We start from the raw sequence: 6,343 nt of genomic DNA, 5'->3' as shown, positions 1-6,343 counted from the left end.
CCCCGCGTCGCTCGGACGCTGGGACTCCCGGTCTGCCCCGCCGTGTCTGCGAGGGGACTGGGTCCGCGGCGTCACGGGAAGGCGTTTCCCGGAGTGTTTTGGGACCACCTGGGGCGGCGGGGGACGCGCGGGATTGGCGCAGGGGTGGGGGTCCCGGCCGCCCGGGGGAAGTCGACCCTGATTCCCCTCTCCAGACGCACTTCCAGGCCCACCCCCCACAGCGCCCACGGGCCGGTTACGGACCCGGGTTCGGACCCCGGAGCCGGAGCCGCCGTCGCAGCGCAGCGGGTGGGCGCTTGGTGGAGCCCGCGGACCGTGGGAGAGGGAGGGAGGGGGTTCGGGGTGTTGGGGGACTCGGGCTGCTGGAGGGGGAGGGCGTGTGTGGGGGATCGCGGGGGGCTGGAGGGGGAGGGCGGTGAGAGGGTGTGGAGGGGAGGGGGCTGGAGGGGGAGGGCGGTGAGAGGGTGTGGAGGGGAGGGGGCTGGAGGGGGAGGGCGGTGAGAGGGTGTGGAGGGGAGGGGACTGGAAGGGGAGGGCGGTGAGAGGGTGTGGAGGGGAGGGGGCTGGAGGGGAGGGCGGGTGTAGGGAGCTGGCATCCGAGGCGGAGTCTCTGCAGTCCCTGCAGGCCTGGGAAAGTGGTAACTTGTAACGTTTTTTGGAGCGCAGCGTGTGCCTGGCACATGCCCAGGGGTTACATGAATAATTTCATTTACTCACAAAAGTTATGAGATGAAAGCCATTTCCATTTCGCAGACAAAGAAACTGAGGCCTAGAGAAATGAAGTCACTTATGGCAGGTCTTGGTGCGGGCAAGTGGCAGAGCAGGGTCAGAGCCGGAGCAGGTGATGGTGTGGACTGGACTCGTGTAAGCGCCCTGAGTGGGAGATCTCCGGAGAGGGCAGGGCATGAGGTTCAAGGGTAACCCCAGCCTGTATTCAGCTTCTCCTCGTGCTGGACTGCACGGCTTCCCTCCTTCCCAGGCCCTCCTGCTCCACCACCCCAAATCACAGCTGGTACTGTGGAGACTGAAGTCTCATTCTACGGACAGGGAAACTGAGGCTCAACCCTTTTTACTGGAACCAGTCTTCCCCAGGTGCTCTGGCCCATCCTGCTGCTATTGCCCTCACAGCCTCCCCCGCCCTGCCTGAGCAGGGAGAGTCCACACCTGCTTCAGCCCACCTTGGTTCCCACTGATGGAGATCACCTGTAGGAGGAGCTCTGGCATGCAGGACGCTCACAGCACACAGCCCAGATTGTTTCTTTTTTCTTTTTTTTTTTTGCTCTGTCGCTCAGGCTGGAGTGCAGTGGTACAATCTTGGCTCACTGCAACCTCTGCCTCCTAAGTTCAAATGATTCTCTGCCTCAGCCTCCTGAGTAGCTGGGATTCCAAGCGTGCACAACCATGCCTGGCTAATTATTGTACCTTTTGGTAGAGATGCGGTTTCACCATCTTGGCCAGGCTGGTCTTGAACTCCTGATCTCAAGTGATCCACCTGCCTCGGCCTCCCAAAGTGCTGGGATTGCAGGTGTGAGCCACCGTGCCCAGCCTCATCCTGGGTTTTCACCAAGTGCATCAGGATAGCCTGGTTGCCAGAGCAGACACCCAGCCAAAGCAGCTCTTGTCCAGGACAGGAAGTGTCTGGGCTCAGGACCAGGGCGTCCTAGCGTGTGCTGACGTCAGGCAGGGCTGGACTACGTCACACAGCAACAGCCACAGAGCACGTTTCTCTCACTCCATCTGTGTGGGGCAGAGACGGACCAGGGCAGCTCCTGGGAATCCTTCCCCCTCAGCAGGCCCAGCCAGAGACAGACTCTCAAGCCACGGTCCCAAAGCTGATCATGGGGCCAGGGGCAGGGACGTGAGCTGCAGGCCTGGGCTGGAAGAGATCCTGTCCAGAAAACTGGAGGTGCTGACGTCAGAGGGGAGGGTGGATGGCAGGCAAAGCTGGGTCAAGGGCTCAGAAGAGGCGATGCAGCCACGTGCCCACTGCACCACAGGGCTCGTACTGCGCCTGAGACTTGGAGCAGGCCGCTGGTGACGGGCTGTGGCTCAGTGCTGGTGGGAGGCTTCACTGCGGGGCCTGTGGGCAGTGAAGGGAGACGATTTGTTTAGGGAGCTTGGGCCCCAGTGGCTTGGGGGGTGCAGACGTGAGAAGGGGCCTTACAGGCAGGCCCTGGTTCTCCCCGGAAAGGTCCGGTGGCAGCTGGTGAACTGAAGATGCTTCGACGTCGGGAACCTGGCCTTCCTCAAAGCAGCGGGGTGGCACCATGGCTGCCGTGTTCCCTTCAAACCTGCTGCCCCTCCCCCCCGATTCGGGCATCTGAAACTGGCTGGGATCCGAGCCCCGTGAGAAGCTGCTCTTCCCCCATCAGCTTTGCCACGTTGGATAATCATGGCTGGGCACACGGTGGCTCACACCTATAATCCCAGCACGTGGGGATTGCTTGAGCTCAGGACTTTGAGACCAGCCTGGGCAACATGGTGAAACCCATGCTTCTACTAAAAATACAAAAACAGCCGTGCATGGTGGTGTGAGCCTGTGGTCCCAGCTACTCCCGAGGCTGAGGTGAGAGGATCACTTGAGGACAGGAGTTCCAGCAGACGGAGTGAGACCCTGCCTCAAAAAAAAAAAGAAAAAGAAAAATCACCTATGACCATGTGCGGAGGAGGGTGTGGGGAGTGGGCACTCGGGCTGCTGGGGCTACTGGTGCAGCCCCACTGGAGGGCCGCCAGGCAGCAGCTATGAGATTCTAGCAGTGCATGCTCCGCGGCCGGTGTTCTCGGGGTCTGCCTGTGTTCCGTGGCTGGCGTGCTCGGGGTCTGCCCGTGTTCTCAGGGTCTGCCAGTGTTCCATGGCTGGCGTCCTCGGAGTCTGCACGTGTTCTCGGGGTCTGCCCGTGTTCTGCAGCTGGCATCTCCGGGATCTGCCCGTGTTCCGTGGCTGGCGTCCTCGGGGTCTGCCCATGTTCCGTGGCCAGCGTCCCTGGGGTCTGCCCGTGTTCCGTGGCCGGCATCCCCTGGGTCTGCCCGTGTTCCGTGGCTGGCGTCCTCGGGGGTCTTCCCATGTTCTCGGGGTCTGCACGTGTTCTCAGGGTCTGCACGTGTTCCGTGGCCAGTGTCCCTGGGGTCTGCCCGTGTTCCGTGGCCAGCGTCCTTGGGGTCTTCCCATGTTCTCGGGGTCTGCACGTGTTCTCAGGGTCTGCACATGTTCCGTGGCCGGCGCCCCCCCGGGTCTGCCCGTGTTCTGTGGCCGGCATCCCCGGGGTCTGCCCGTGTTTCGTGGCCAGTGTCCCCGGGCTCTGCCCGTGTTCTGTGGCCGGCGTCCTTGGGGTCTTCCCCTAGAGCAACACTCCTGTCGTGGTGTTGCAGCGTGATTTGTAATAGTAAAGAGTTCAGAACCTGCCCACGTACCCATCCACGTGCCCATCCACGTGCCCATCCATGCCGGACTGGCTGACTCAGGGGCATGTGTCCTGCTGGCTGTGGGCAAGGGTGTGGGTGGTGGCTGGAGTCCTACCTGCACCTGTCTATGGGGCCACGGCCCCACAGTGGGGCCACTGCCCGTGAGGAATCAGGCAGCTTTCCAAGACCCACCAAGTTGCAGCATCAGCTGGTGGCTGCCCTGGGCTGACCACACCGGGACATGTACCGGGACAGAACTCTGCCTTGAAGCCAGGGGTGTGATTCAAGTCTCAGGAGGGCCACTCACACGTATTGTTGGGTTTTGAGACCGAATTTTGCTCTGTCACTCAGGCTGGAGTACAGTGGTGCAATCTTGGCTCACTGCAGACTCCGCCTCCCGAATTCAAGTGATTCTCCTGCCTCAGCCTCCCGAGTAGCTGGGATTACAGGTGCCCACCACCATGCCCAGCTAACTTTTGTATTTTTAGTAGAGACGGGGTTTCACCACGTTGGCCAGGCTGGTCTCGAATGCCATGCCTGACCTCAGGTGATCTGCCCACGTCTGTCTCCCAAAGTGCTGGGACTGCAGACATGCACCACCGCGCCCAGCCTCAGACATATTGTTGAGCAAATAAAACAATTTATGAGAAACAAGAAAGGCAGAAAGCAGAAAAGACCCAAAATAACATATGCCGTATTTATGTTTGCCATGTGCACACACACGCTGCATCACATCTTCTGAGCCCCTGGATGCAGCCTCGCCTGCTATCCATATCCCTTATCCCGCGATTTCCTTTAGAAAAGCCACCTTTGTCCCTGTAAGCCCAGGATTCAGTGACCCTGCAGGTTTAAACCCAGGCTGGGCCCATCAGCGTGTTTCTAGCCCCTGGCTGGAGACTCAGGTAGCATCGTCTGTGGACCATGAAGACGGGCAAATTGGGCACTATTGCTGGGGCTCTGTGGGACACAGACTTAGGGCTCCTAGCTGAGACATGAAGGTTCTGGGAAAGCCAGAGGTGCCCAGCCCTGGGACGTAGCCATCTGGCTGCAGAGACTCTAATAGGCAGCCCTCAGGTGGCCCTGCCATGGTCACTCCTGTGGGGACCCAGGACCCTAAGTCAGGCATGAGGAGGGGGTGCTGTGCCCTGATGTACGACTCAAGGCTCTTTGGGTGTAAGTGACAGAAAGCCCCATGTAGACAGCCTGAGTGCAAAGCGCCGTGTTGCTCATGTCACCCGTTTCAGAGGTGGCCCTCCCTGGACCTCATGCCAGCTCGGCCTGGGCGGTCCTCTCCTCAGCCTGGCACCTTTTGGTGCTGGTTCCATTTCCTCACGTGCAGGTACCTGGCTTCCCTGCTGCCATGAACGTCACCAGTGGAGGTCCTCAGCCCCTTGCTGTTGACTTTTACATGTTAATTAATTAATTATTAATTAATTTTTGAGATGGAGTCTTGCTCTGTCGCCCAGGTTGGAGTGAACTCAGCTCACTGCAGTCTCTGCCTCCCGGATTCAAGCGATTCTCCTGCCTCAGCCTCCAGAGTACCTGGGATTATAGGGGCCCGCCACCATGCCTGGGATTATAGGGGCCCGCCACCATGCCTGGATAATTTTTGCATTTTTAGTAGAAACAGGGTTTTGCCATGTTGGCCAGGCTGGTCTCGAACTCCTAACCTCAAGTGATCTGGCTGCCTTGGCCTCCCAGAGTACTAGGATTATAAGCATGAGTCGCTGCACCCGGCCCACATTCTCTGTGCATTCCCCGGCTGCGGGCACCTGGGCTGCTGTCGTGCCTTGGTGGTAAACGTGCCGCACCCCTTCCTGGTTGTGCCCTCTCCTTCCTGGCTGCACCTCTTCCTGGCAAATGACGCTCTTCCCTTTCCCAGCCCCTCTTCGCAGCATTTCTACCCTGAATGAGTCTGTTCTCGCCCTGCTGCAAAGGACTACCTGAGACCAGGTAATTTATAGCGAAAAGACTCACAGTTCCACAGGCTGTGCAGGAAGCATGACGGGCAGACCTCGGGAAAGTCTCCAGGCGGAAGGCGAAGGTGGCGCACGTATTGCTCACGTGGCCGGCGCAGGCACGGGAGAGCGAAGAGGGAAGGGCGACATTTTTACACAACCAGAGCTCGCGAGAACCCACCGTCACGAGGCCAGCAGTCACCTCCCGCCAGGCCCCTCCTCTGACGCATGGGGCTTACATTTCAGCCTGAGATTTGGGCGGGGACGCAGATCCCAACCACATCAAACATATGCCCTCCCTGCAGCCCCGCCTGAGTGGGTTCTGGGCCCCCTGCTCTCGGCGTCCCCCTAGCTGGTCTCCGTCACTAGGGCTGTGGTCACCAGCTTCTCCTTGCTGGCCGGGAGCGGCCTGAATTTGTCCCCTCCAGCCCAGCGCAGGTGCCCAGGACATACATTCTGGGGTGAGCCGCAGGCCACACACCGGAGTCCACCCGGGGCCACCCCTCTGCTCGCTCTCCACCCGGAAGCCTGGGTGTCTGAATTTGTCCCCTCCAGCCCAGCGCAGGTGCCCAGGACATACATTCTGGGGTGAGCCGCAGGCCACACACCGGAGTCCACCCGGGGCCACCCCTCTGCTCGCTCTCCACCCGGAAGCCTGGGTGTCTGAATTTGTCCCCTCCAGCCCAGCGCAGGTGCCCAGGACATACATTCTGGGGTGAGCCGCAGGCCACACACCGGAGTCCACCCGGGGCCACCCCTCTGCTCGCTCTCCACCCGGAAGCCTGGGTGTCATTACTTCTTTTTCTTATTTCTGGACAGCTGAGTATGGCTTTATCCCAGAAGCGCTCATTCTGAACAATACTGAGAAAACAAAATTAATCTCGTTATCTGGATTTTATTAAAGTTAACAAATATTGCCTTTGCCAATTTTCAGATTCCCTAGTTTCAGCTATTTGTTGCAGAGGAAAACAATCTACTGCCAC

Source organism: Callithrix jacchus, chromosome 9, assembly GCF_049354715.1.
Source record: "Callithrix jacchus isolate 240 chromosome 9, calJac240_pri, whole genome shotgun sequence".
In the NCBI taxonomy this organism is placed as follows: Eukaryota; Metazoa; Chordata; class Mammalia; order Primates; family Cebidae; genus Callithrix; species Callithrix jacchus.
Note: the sequence above shows the minus strand (reverse complement) of the source record.